Raw genomic sequence first — 13,995 nt, forward strand, 5'->3', positions numbered from 1 at the left:
CAAAAGATAGGAGGGAGTAAGGGGACAAGGGTTGAAAAGCTACCTATTGGGTACTATGCTCACTATTTGGGCGATGGATTCACTGGAAGCTTAAACCCCAGCCTTACACAATACAGCCATGTAACAAACTTGCACATGTACCTCCTGAATCTATAATTTAAAAGAAAAATTTTAAAAGTCATTATGATGTCAAAGAAACAAAAATATATTAAAAATAAAATTAAAGTGGGTTTGACTTTGTGAATAAAGATTTTCTACTTAAATCATCACACATAGCTAAAAAATTATTAACTGCATAAACATAAAACAGTTTCTTTACAACCTTGTTTATTGCTAGATTAGATATATCGCATAGGTGGAATTCACATTAGCACTCACTGAATCCACTCAATGAGTGTTAAACGTGTAATACCATTTGGCCAACAAGTAGAATGCTACAAATCTATAACCTTCTAGGTTTTGGTCCCTTTTCAGTTGAAAAGGGGAAATAAACAATTATGAGTTCCCTCATAAATTAAACTCTCTTAAACTAAAACCAAATTACAACAAATGGTTAAAAGCCTGGGATTTGGAGTCACCTGCCTGTGGTTCAGAATTCGGACTTTACTAGTTAACTACCTTTGAATATTTGGACAAATTACTTAACATCTCTGAGTTTCCTCATCTATAAAACGGAGTACTAATTGCACATCAGCCACAGAGTTGCTGATAGAACTAAATAAGATACTTAAATAAAATTTTTCCAGTAATGTGCTTAGATAGCTAAGCAGCACATTCTGTGAATGTTACCAAGTAATTTCATCAGTATCATTATTACTGCTGCCTTTTATAGGGGAAAGAATTGCAAGACCATATGTGTTTTCCTCATTACATTAAGTGACTTTGACCTACCCAAAGTCTGGTACAGTTTATTTCTGCAACAGTATGTTTCAAAATCAGAAATCTCATGCATTGGTTATAAGTAGTAGAACTATTTTAATTGAAACTCATATTGTCAAAGGTTGAAAATGTGATTTTAATAACAAACAACAATAAAACTTGCATGTTCAACATTACTTTTAAAATATATATATGTTTCCTTTTTTTAAAAGAAACATAATTTTTAAAAATATCAGATTGTTTATGATTTGAAGTCATGGTTACAGTCACGTTGCAGTTTACTGTTTGTTCTTGTCCAAAATACAGGTCCAAGTTAGAGCCAGAATTGCAAATAGACAGAAAATGTCTTTGGTCTTGTACAAAGCTCTTCTCAGTTAGACTATACTTAAACATGTAATATATTCAAGTAAAAATTAATGTAGAGTTAAACATGAAAATCAATCAATATAATATATCATATTAATAGAACAATGGACCAAAAACCTCATGGCCATCTCAGTAGACATGAAGAAGCATTTCACAAAATCTAACATCCTTTTATGAAAAAAACACTCAACAAAATAGAAATAGAAAGGAACTTCCCCAATCTGATAAAGTGCATCTATGCAAAACCCACAGCTAACATCACATCTACTGGCGAAAGACTAAAAACTTTCCATGTAAGATCAAGAACCAAACAAAGATGTACTGTCAGTTCTAGCCAGAGCAATTAGGCAAGAAAAATAAATAAAAGGTATCCAGATAGGAAAAGAAGAGATAAAACTATTTCTATTATCAGATGATGTACTCATATCTAGAAAATCCTAAGGAATCCACTAAAACACTATTAGAATTAATAGATGAGTTCAGCAAGGTTGCAGAGTACAAGATCTGTTGTATTTTTATAACCAACCATTAACAATCCAAAAAGGAAATCAAGAAAAATTCCATTTATAGTAGTATGAAAATGAAGCAAATACATAGGAATAAATTTAACAACGTGCAAGACTTATGTATTGAAAACTACAATGTATTGTTGAAATTGTTAAAGACCTAAATGAATGGAAAGACATCCTGTATTCATGAAATGGAAGACTTAGCATTGTTCAAATGGCAATATTTTTGCAAAACAGTCTGTAGATTAAGTACAATCTCTATAAAATTCAAGCTGTCTTTTTTTTGCAGAAATTAATAAGGAACCCAGAATAGCCAAAATAATTTTTTAAAAGATTTCTGATTTCAAAACTTACTACAAAGCTATAGTAACCAAAATGTTGTGATACAGGCATGAAAACAGACATAAAGACCAAATAGAATACAGAGCCCCAAAATAAACCCTCATATATATGATCAAATAATTTTTAACAAGGATGCCAAGACAATGGAGAAGCAACAGTGTTGGAGAAACTGGATATTCACAAGCCAAAGAATGAAGTTGGACCCTTACCTTGCACCATGTGTAAAAGTTAACTCAAAATGGATCAAAGACATACACAGAAGACCTAAAACCATAAAACTCATAGAAAATGTAGAGGAAAAGCTTCACATCATTGGGTCTGGCAATGATTTCTTGGATATGATACCAAAGGTACAAGTAAGAAAAAAAAAGATAAATTGGAATTAAAAGCTTTTGTTTGCATCAAAGGACAGTATCAGTAGAGTAAAAAGGCAACCTACAGAATAGGAGAAAATATTTGCAAATCACATATATAATAAGAGATTAATAACCAGAATACAGAGAGAACTAAAATTCAACAACAGAAAACCCAACAACACAATTCAAAAATGGCATTTCTCTAATGAAAATGTATAAATGATTAATAAGCACATGAAAAGATGCTCAACATCATTAGGAATATTCACATCAAAACCATAAGGTGCAGGACAGGCATGGTGACGCATGCCTGTAATCCCAACACTTTGGGAGGCCAAGGTGGGAAGATTGCTTGAGGCCAGGAGTTCAAGCCCAGCCTAGTCAATGTCGCAAGACCCCTGTCCACTTCACCCACTAGGATCGATAATTGAAAAAAAAAAAAAGAAAGAAAGAAAGAAGGAAAACTACTGTTGACAAGGATGTGGGAAATTGAAGCCCTAAGCATTGCTGGCAGGAACTTAAGTTGGTACAACCCCTGTAGGAAACAACTGGAACGTCCTCCAAATGCTAAACCTTGGAGTTATATAAGCCAACAATCCACCACTAGGTATATAACCAAGAGAAGTGAAAACATACATTCAAACAAAAATTATTTTTGGATTAAAAAATGTTTTTACAAATGCTCATAATGGCATCATTCATAAGAGCCCCAAAATGTAAACAAACCTGATGTCCATTAACTGATGAATAAACAAAATGTGGTATACACATGCAATGGAATATTATTCAGTTATAAAAAAGAAATGAAATATCCATGCATGTTACAACATTGATAAACCTTGAAATCATTATGCTAAGTGAAAGAAGCCAGACACAAAAGGCCATATATTCTATGATCCCATTATATGAAATGTCCAGCATGGGCAAATCCTTAGGGACAGAGGTAGACTAGCAGTTATCAGGGCCTATGTGAGAGGGACTGGGGGAGTGGAGTGATGGCCACCACGTACAGGATTACATGTTTTGGGAGGTGATGTACATGTTCTAAAATTGATCATGGTGATGGTTACATAACTCTGTGAATATACTAAAACCACTGAATTGTATGCTTTATTTTTTGTTCTTGTTTTTTAAAAAATACAGAATGCTTCACAAATATATGTGTCATCCTTGCACAGGGGCCATGTTAATCTTCTCTGTATTATTCCAGTATTAGTATATATGCAGCTGAAGTGAGCACAAATTGCATACTTTAAACTGTACACTTTAGAAAGTTAAAAAAAAAATGAGACAGGGTCTCACTCTGTCGCCCAGGCTGGAGTACAGTGGCACAATCATAGCTCACTGCAGGCCTCAAACTCCTGGGCTCAGGTGATTCTTCCACCTCAGCCTCTCAAAATGCTGGGATTATACATGTGAGCTACTGTGCCTAGCCTAGAAAATAAATGTTATGGTATGTGAATTATATCTCAGTTTAAAACAAGAATGGACATAAATAGCTCAGCAATGTTTTAGCATGAAAGAATTTAACTCTGAGACTGTTCTGACATCTTGATGGCATGTGATGATCAGGGATGTGACTATTAACAGAGAAAAGCTGTTTCCTCTACACTCACAACGCTTCTGACACCAAACGTGTGGGGTTTTTCCACACCAACAATCTATTCTCCATCTCTCCGGATACCAACTGGGTGTCTTATAACACAGTTCTGACATTTTCTACCTGGAGCTAGCGTCAGACACCAGGGCTCAGTGCCACAGGACTGCTCCCACTTCAATCACAAGTCCTGGGCTTTTGGTATTTCTGACCAAATTGGCTACAAACTGGGGGTCCTCATGACTCTCTTCTAGGGTTCAATCATTTGCTCTGATGGGCTTACAAAACTAAGGGAAACACTTTACTTACTTTACCAGTTATGATAAAGGATGCAAATGAACAGCCTATGCTCTATGCACTTCTTCATAGAGGAACATAGAGCAACATGTGGGAAAGGAGGTCCCGAGGTTCCATGCTCTCTCTGGTGACCACCTTCCCAGCACCTCGTGTTCATTCACTCGGAAGTTTTGTGTACCCCATAGTTTAGGAAATTTTATTGAGGCTTCATAACCTCAGCATGATTAATTAACTCAGTCTTCAGTTCCTTTCCCCATCCAGAGGATGGTGGGTGGGGCTTAAGGTTCCAAGCTTGTAATCATGGCTTGGTCTGTCTGGTGCACAGCCCTCATCTTGAAGCTATCCAGGAGCCACCCAGGAAACCCCAAGGGATTTAGGACCAAATATTAGAAAAAAGGATGCTTCTAGAGTTTTAGGAGTCCTATGTCAGGAACTGGGAGCAGAGACCAAATATATATTTATATTTATTTTTTTATTATGTCACACATATTCTTTTCATAGAGGGAAGAGCTGCAGAGTTAAGAACAGCCTTTTTTGGTGTTTTGGGGGGCCAGGGTCTCTTTGTGAAATGGGGGGATTCATTAGTACAGTGTGTGGCAAGATAATTCAGATGTTTCTTTTTATATGAGTAAGTGAGGTACACTTGGGATCTTAAAAACTATTTTCTTTTTATTATGGTGGGCACCACACCAAAGGGTGCAAGTTGCAGGTTATAAAAACAAAGTAAAAGTTTCCATAGCCTGAAATGGTTGGAAATATGACTAAGTCTCCCATTGAGCGTCTAAGATCAAAGGCCCCAGCATTCTTCCTCTTGCAATTGTTGAATTCATGATGATGATAAGATGGCTGACTATTAAGGGTTGAATGTATAGTAAACATTTACGTGCATTTCCTTGTTTTAATTTCCCCACCATCACTGTGACATACCCATAGTTGTTTAGAACTTACCCAAGGTCATGAAGCAAGTCAGCAACTGAGCTGGGCTTGTAAGTCCCAAGACCCCACTCTACTTCTACCCCAGGGGAGCTGCCCCCAAGAGCTCACAGCACTTGAGATTTTAACCACACCAGTAAGGGAGGCAGTGGAGTATGGAAGCAGTGCTCTGGACTGGGAGTCAGAGTCCCTAAGTCCTGGTCCATTTTTGCCACTAATCAGCTCTGTGACCTTGGGTAAGAAGCTTGACCTCTCAGAGGCATGGTTTTCTGATGTGTAAAGTATGAAAAATTTATCACAGCTATCCCTGTAGTTCCTTACAACCTAGGCATTCAGCCTGAGTCCTGCCTCATTCACCCTCTGATTGTCATTTGTATATTGAGACTAGAAGGAAGAAACCCTTTGAGTCAGTGTAGGCTGGTGATTTCAAGATGCTGGACTTTGGTGTCAGACCAGTGTGGCACTGGTTCCATCATTTATCTCAGTGTGATGTTGAGCAAGTTCTTTAATTGTGTGCCCATCTGCTAATGGGAATAATAACAGTGTTGGGTGCTGTGCTGTCTACATAGAGTGGTTGTGAGGATTGAGGGAGATCTCAGTAGAGAGCTTTAATATAATTCCTGGCACACTGTAAGTACTGGGCTGTTATACTATTATAAATTAAATAATATTATAATTCATTTATGATGATGATTGTTGATTGTTATAAAACAGAGACACAGAATCCCTTCAGAGTAATTAATGTAGTTTAAATAGCTCAGCCAGTCAGACTTTGGAGCTCAGATTGGGCTGAGTTCTGGAACCAGCCCATATGTAGAAAGTCAGCCATACCTCAGGACTATGCTGCTGGGTGAGAAGGTATCAGATTGTCACCAAAAACACTCGAGTTCCCTTCTTGTCAATTTTGAGTCAGTAATGCCATCTTCCCAAAATGAGACAACACACTATTACAACTTACCATATCAATTTTGACTCATTATTCTTTTTTGCCCAATGTAATCAGAAATAGATGAGTGATCAGTGACAGATACTGATAAAACAGTTAATGTGCTATAAAAAGAACAGTTGAGAAAATGCTGCTCCCTAGAAATTTCCCAATGCAGATAGGGAATTTTTCTCTCTTTCGATGTTATTTAGCATAATAAGCACAGATAAAGATAGATTTACAAGATTGTTTATCACAGTGTTATTATAATGGTTAGAAGTTTAACATAAAGAGACATCGAAAATCTAATATTACAAGAATAGTCTGAGAGTTGAGGGAAAAGTGCACTATGGAGTTTTTTTATGTTAGAAAAAAGTGTTCTCTGATTCTAATTTGGTGAATATTGTGTGTATTTATAGAAAAATATGAAATGTAACAACAAAAATATTAGCAGAGACTACCTCTGGGTATGAGATTATTATGTTAAATGTTCTTCTTTATACTTCTTTATATTGTCTATGTTTTTTGCAGTCAGCACATTTCTTTGGAACTGGGGCAAAAGTTGTTTGTTATTAGTGGGAATTCTTTCGAATTTCTTCTTTTTGCTCTAAGGCTCTTTTGTCTGGTAGATTGTTTCATCTGAATATGTCTTAACTCTCAGTCTGGATATATTGGATTTTTTTTCTCTTTTAAGTACTGACTTAGAGGTAATATGCTTCATTGATTTTTGTGAGCTCATCTTTTGCATGTAATTTTCAGGACAAGCCAGACACATCTGTTGCAAGATTGATTTTGTTACTTTGAAAACCAATAACAGATAATAAGATAAAGTCACCAATTAAGTAACCTTTTTCCAAACCTATCACTTCCCTGTTGAAAGCAATTTTCAGCTCTGCCTGAGATTTAGTGTATTTAAATCAGCTCTGAATCTTCTAAGAAGAAATCAATGTTCTTCTGTGTCTTCTTTTATATAATTAGAATTGCATCATTGAATAACTATTAAATGTACAATTGAGAATCTAATACTTAAAAAAGACTACAAAATTAATTCAAATAAAAGGAAAATGGATAGAGTAGATACAATAAGTTTTTCCAACTTTCTTCTTTAATTGTAACTTTAAGTAACTTAAAAAAAAACAATATTACCATATTTATTGAAAAAAATCTGAACAGGCCAAAAGCTGAACTAGTTTTTTTTTGAGAAAAGTTTTGCTCTTGTTACCCAGGCTGGAGTGCAATGGTGCAATCTCGGCTCACTGCAACCTCCACCTCCTGGGTTCAGGCAATTCTCCTGCCTCAGCCTCCCGAGTAGCTGGGACTACAGGCATGCGCCACCATGCCCAGCTAATTTTTTTATTTTTAGTAGAGACGGGGTTTCACCATGTTGACCAGGATGGTCTCGATCTCTTGACCTGGTGATCCACCCATCTCGGCCTCCCAAAGTGCTGGAATTATAGGCGTGAGCCACCGCACCTGGCCTGAACCAGTTTTTTGAGCATGAGAAGATTGAGATTTTTGTTGCATTTGAATTTTTGGGATATCATTTTGGTCTTTTTTTTCTTCTTTTTTTGAGACGGAGTATTGCTCTGTCACCCAGGCTGGAATGCAGTGGTGCCATCTCGGCTGACTGCAATCTCTGCCTCCTGGGTTCAAGTGATTCTCATGCCTCAGTCTCCCAAGTAGCTGGGATTACAGGCACCCACCACCCCACCTCACTACTTTTTGTATTTTTAGTAGAGACAGAATTTCACCATGTTGGCCATGGTGAGATTGTGTCTCAATTGTAGCCCTTAATTGGGCTCAAACTCCTGACATCAGATGAGCCACCGTCGTCAGCCTCCCAAAGTGCTGGGATTACAGGCATGAGCCACTGTGCCTGGCCCATTTTGATCTATTTTTAAAAGTGCTGTTTTATGTGCATTACAAAAAAGTTGGAACTGCATAAGATAAACACTATTATTTGATGTGCACTGGACAGATATGCAACGTATACCTACATTGATAAAATTATTTTCCCCTCAATAGGATAATATTCCACTGTTCTCAACTTGCTTTTTTGTCCTATTTTTTTTGTGTGAAATAAATTCAATTTCAATAGATATAAATTTACCTCACTAGGTCTATATTTTTGCATTTCTGTTGGATAATATCCTAGAAGTGGGATTCTAGTTCAAAGGATATGCATGCTTAAAATTTTGTTTTGCCTCTCAAGAAAGCTTGTGCCCATTTTACCACCCCTCACAGGGAATGGGAATGAAAGATAAAGTTTCTGAAACATAGGCACAAGGAGATTCTCCCAGGTTTTGATAGGATATTATTTAAAGTCACCATCAGAAGTTTGCTTAGCTGGCTTGGGGAGAAGATGTCTTCTGAAGTCAGAATCCTATAAGGTATTCATGTCTAACTCTTCAACTCCATTCTCTACCCAGAAGTGTGTGTGTGTGTGTGTGTGTGTGTACACGCACATGCACGTGTGTTGAGAGAAATGCCTCTCATCTGCAGAGGATCCCTCAAAATGCTGAGTGTAACAGAGGGTAGATTTTTGGAATCAAAGCTGAATTTACATTTCAGCCCTGTCTCTCAGTAGCAGGATGTCTTTAAGCAAATGTTTAACGTTTCTGACCTGTGTTTTATCATCTCTAACAAGAGGATGATCACACCATCCTTGCTATAGATGATTACCTATAGCAAGAGGATGATCATGGGGTTCTCTGTGAGAATTAAATGCGTTACTTAACACACGAGCTAATAAATGGTGAGAACTAAGAGCTCAATTAGTGGCTATCATTGAGACACGAGAAGGAGTAATGATGATCACACCAAGAGCACGTTAGAAGGTAAAGTTTTGCCCACATTTACAGAAAAACTTGAGACAGTCACCAACAGTCTAGTTAAGATATGCTATGTAGGCACAGTGGCTCACGCCTATAAACCTAGTACTTTGGGAGGTCAAGGCAGGTAGATCACCTGAAGTCAGGAGTTCGAGACCAGCCTGTCCAACATGGCGAAACCCCGTCTCTACTAAAAATTCAAAAACTAGCTGGGCATGGTGGCACACCCCTGTATTCCCAGGTGCGTGGGAGGCTGAGTCTGGAGAATTGCTTGAACCCGGAAGGCAGAGGTTGCAGTGAGCCGATATTGCGCCACTGCACTCCAGCCTGGGTGACAAAACAAGACTTCGTCTCAAAAAAAAAAAAAAGATATGCTGTGTAACACTACACCTTCCCCACCCACATCCTGGAACCCTCTTTTGATTTTCACCATAACAATTTTATCATCTTCTCATGTGCATCATTAGTCATTTATTGTGCTTATTGTTTATGTCCTTTCCTAAGGTGTTCCATCTGAACAAGAATCTGTTGTTCACTAAACCCCAACATCAGGGTAGCTGAAAACAAAGCCTCACACATAGTAGGCACTCAATAAATTAATGAATGATTTCTTCTTAACATTTCTTAAGCCCATTCAGTTGTATTGGCAGATAATATGCCAGCCCTTCAGCACTGAGCATGCCCAAAATAACCCAGGCTTAACTTGAGGTAACACAGAGTACTGGGCCAGGAGCCAGCAGAACCTTCAGGTTCTCTTGTAGCTTTTGCCAGTTATAGGGCTGACCAAAGGCTGGATTCTTGGGCAAATCATGTAACAACTTAACTCAAGTTTTGTAAAAAAAAAAAACAACTAAGATTAGCAATGCCTACCTGTCATGACTCCCTTATATTACACAGGGATTCTGTAACATTATCTTGTAAACTCTGCATTTTCATCTGAGGCACTGCAAGAGAAGAAAAATGCTTTTACTTTTCATAGGGGCCAAAAAAGCAAAAGGTAAAAAAAAAAAAGAAAGAAAGAAAGAAATGGGAAATGGCAGGTTTTGCTGGACTCTAGCCCAAGCCCAAGGCTCTTGGGTGGGATCAGGATCTGAACAAGCATTTTTAGAAACTACTAACCCTAGGGGAAGGGGTTCCCCAAAGGCACTGTACCCCAAGGCATTAGGTGAAAAATACTCATCAAATTTAGAGGCTTATCTCTTGGCCCTACCTAGTATTTCTGGACTCTGCAATTTATGGATAGCTTCTGGGAATGGCAGCTTGTCGTTGAGGTCAGAGGCTGGCTATCACCTGGAAGAACAGGGAGGAGAGGGGAGGAGAAGGGAAAATGGCTCTGTGTGGTGGCAAGAGGGCTCTATAGAGATGCTCCAGCTTCTCAGAGCAGCATCCCTCAAGCAAAGACTTGGCCTGAGATTCCCCCTTCTCAAGGTGGGGTGATGTCTAGGTTGACCTGGAGACCCAAAAGTCTAGGATGTATATGTGTTTTGATCCTCCCATCACCCCCATCTGCCTTTGTTTCTTTATGAGCCAAGCCGTTCTCTGTGCCTTCTGGAAAATAAAGCTTCCTTTCTGGTTTTCTACAGTGATGTTTTATCTCTCTTCATATAGCCTTCAGCCATGGGAAATAATTTACAAATTCTTCAATAATCCATAATCTCTCCCCTGCTTCCATCTTTACATAGGATTCCAGCCACGTGGTGAACTCAGCCTCCTTAGAACCACCAACCTCACAAACTCCTCATGCTCCATTTCCCCCAGTGAGAATCTCTGAGTATGATGAGAAACATTCTGAAGAGACTGCAATCCCATGTAAATGATATAGAGACAGACAATAAGGTTGAGGAGGGATACTATGTGCTGTGATACTATATTCCCCTCGTGGGAATTATTAATGGCTTAGAGAAATTCTGCAGTTAAAAAAAAAAGACTATTTAACTTTGTTTAACCCAGTAGTTTCCTAAATTATTAACCAAGAGACTGTGCTGTGCATATCAGTGTAACACACTTTGAAAAATATTGATTTAAAGCATGGGAACATTCGTGTGAACTCATGGGAAGGAAAGGAGAGTGGACTTCTGAGTTTCTGTGTGCTACGTTATCACATAGTTATAGGGGTTGAAGTGATGCTTCCAAGCTGACCAAGGAAGAAACTGTTTACCCTCTTGGTCAAACCCTTATCTTTGGAGTTTGAAGGGGTTATTTTATCAGATCACTACAACAAACTAGCACAGTAATTGATTTATTCTAAATTAAATCACTTGAGATGCATCTATAAACCAGAATGCCAATGTGGCAATATCCTGAGTGATCAGGAACATGCTCTGGAGTTAAACAGATCCTGCTCAAATCCCAGCTCTCTGACTTACTGCTTATATGACCTTATGTGAGCCTTAGTTCTGTTTTTTTTTTGAGACAGAGTTTTGCTCTTATTGCCCAGCCTGGAGTACAATGGCACATTCTTGGCTCACTGCAGCCTCTGCCTCTCAGATTCAAGTGATTCTCCTGCCTCAGTCTCCCTAATAGCTGGGATTACAGGCATTCGCCACCACGTCCAGATAATTTTTTGTATTTTTAGTAGAGACAGGGTTTCACCATGTTGGCCAGGATGGTCTCAATCTCTTGACCTAGTAATCCACCCTCCTCAGCCTCCCAACATTCTGGAATTACAGGTGAGAGCCTCCACACCCAGCCCTTAGCTGTCTTACGAATAAAATATGTACAATAATACTATCTACATCCTGAATTAATCTATATAAAGCACTTAGAACAGGAAACTTATTTGAGCAGAGAATCAGAATGTGAAGTTACTATGTCTCATAGTAAATATTTCTAGGCTGTGACAGTATCTAAAGATATAGCCTTCAATATGGTTTGGCTCTTGTCCCCACCCAAATCTCATCTCAAATTATAATCCCCACTTATCAGAAGAGGAGCCCGGTGGAAGATGATTACCTCATGGGGGCAGAATTCTCCCTTGCAGTGTGGTTTGGCTCTTGTGTCCACCCAAATCTCATCTCAAATTGTAATCCCTACTTGTCAGAAGAGGGCTCTGGTAGGAGATGATTGGATCATGGGGGCAGATTTCTCCCTTGCTATTCTTGTGATAGTGAGTGAGTTCTCATGGTAGCTGATGGTTTTAAAGTGTGGCACTTCCCCCACTCTCTCTCTTTCTCTCTCTCTCTCTCTCCTTCCTGCCACCATGTAAGATGTGTCTTGCTTCCCCTTCGCCTTCTGCCATGATTGTAAATTTCCTGAGGCCTCCCCAGCCATGCAGAACTGTGAGTCAATTAAACTTCTTTCCTTTATAAATTACTGTCTCTATCGATCCAAGATGGCCGACCACTAACAGCTCAGGATTGTAGCTCCCAGTGAAAGCCCAGAGAACGAGACGACGCCACACTTTTAGACAAATTTTCGTCACTCACCGATCAGCCGATTCCCAGTGGAGGAGCCCCACGGGTTGCCAGCGCAACTCTTGTGGCCACCGCAGTGGTTTTGCCGGCATCTCGGTGCAGCAGCTCTTCATGCAGAGCCAACGGGACTGCTTCCCCTACTGACCGGAGTTTGGAGCTCTGGGAAGTCAGAGCCGCTTGTTGCGGACTCAAGAGGGAAGCCAGACCAGAGATTCCCGGGCAGAAGAGCACCATCAGTCTTATCGCTGCTATTTAGGCTGCCACAGTGGGTTGCTCGGATCCCACCACTGGGAATCAGTAAGTCGGATGTTGACTCAGAAAACTAATTAGAAAGGCGGTTCATCTACAATGAAGGGAAAAAAACAGCCTAAGAAGGCCGAGTATACTCAAAATCAGAACCCATCAGCAACAGAACAAACCCTGATGGAAAAGGACTCATCAGCAACCGAACAAGTCCTGATGGAAAAGGACTCATCAGTAACGGAACAAGCCCTGTGTTCCATTATCTGAAGTAGGCTTTAATAGGTGGATGATAAGAAACTTCTGGGAGTTAAAGGAACTTGTTCTAACCCAATGTAAAGAAACTAAGAACTTGGAAAAAAGGTTAGATGAAATGTTGAAAAGAATAGACAATATAGAGAAGAATAAAAATGAACTTATGGAGTTGAAAAATACAACACGAGAACTTAGTGAAACATGTACAAGCTTAAACAGCCGAATGGATCAAGCAGAAGAAAGGGTATCAGAGGTCGAAAATCAACTTAATGAAACAAAACAAGACAAGAATAGAGAAAAAAGGATAAAAAGGAATGAGCAAAGTCTCCAAGCAATATGGGACTATGTGAAAAGACCTAATATACGCTTGATTGGTGTACCTGAATGTGACGGAGAGAATGAAGTCAAGCTGGAAAATACTCTCCAGGACATTATCCAGGAAAATTTTCTTAATTTAGCAAAGCAGGACACTATTCAACCCCAGGCAATACAGAGAACACCACAAAGATATTCCTCAAAGACCAACCCCAAGGCACATAATCGTTAGATTCACCAAGATCGAAATGAAGGAGAAAATATTAAGGGCAGCCAGAGAGAAAGATCAAGTTACCCATAAAGGGAAGCCTATTAGGCTTACAGCAGATCTCTCAACGGAAACCCTACAAGCTAGAAGAGAGTGGGGGCCAATATTCAATATACTTAATCAACAGAACTTTCAGCCCAGAATTTCATATCCTGCCAATTTAAGCTTTACATTTGAAGGAAAAATAAAATTTTTTAGGAACAAGCAAGTACTCAGAGATTATATTACCACCAGGCCTGCTTTACAAGAACTTCTAAAAGAAGCACTATACACAGAAAGGAACAACCAGTATGACCCTTTCTAAAAATACACCAAAAAGTAAAGAGCATTAACATAAAGAAGAATTTTTATCAACAAAAGGACAAAATAGCCAGTTAATATCAAATGGCAGCAACCCTAAATTTAAATCGACCAAGTCTCCCAATCAAAAGATACAGACAAAATTTAACGGTATATCCAAAGATATACA

At 38.8% G+C, this 13,995-nt stretch overlaps 1 protein-coding gene and 1 non-coding gene across 12 annotated transcripts in view; one reads left to right on the top strand and one right to left on the bottom strand.

The window, feature by feature from the left end:
- PLCE1 (phospholipase C epsilon 1) overlaps positions 1-13,995 on the top strand; it is a 375,911-nt gene that overhangs the window by 185,304 nt on the left and 176,612 nt on the right. The gene's annotated exons all lie outside the window — the stretch shown is intronic.
- On the bottom strand, positions 3,586-3,692 carry LOC118146491 (U6 spliceosomal RNA). Its single transcript, XR_004732351.1, has one exon. It is a non-coding gene; the product is annotated as a U6 spliceosomal RNA (small nuclear RNA).

The sequence above is a fragment of the Callithrix jacchus genome, chromosome 12 (genome assembly GCF_049354715.1).
Source record: "Callithrix jacchus isolate 240 chromosome 12, calJac240_pri, whole genome shotgun sequence".
In the NCBI taxonomy this organism is placed as follows: Eukaryota; Metazoa; Chordata; class Mammalia; order Primates; family Cebidae; genus Callithrix; species Callithrix jacchus.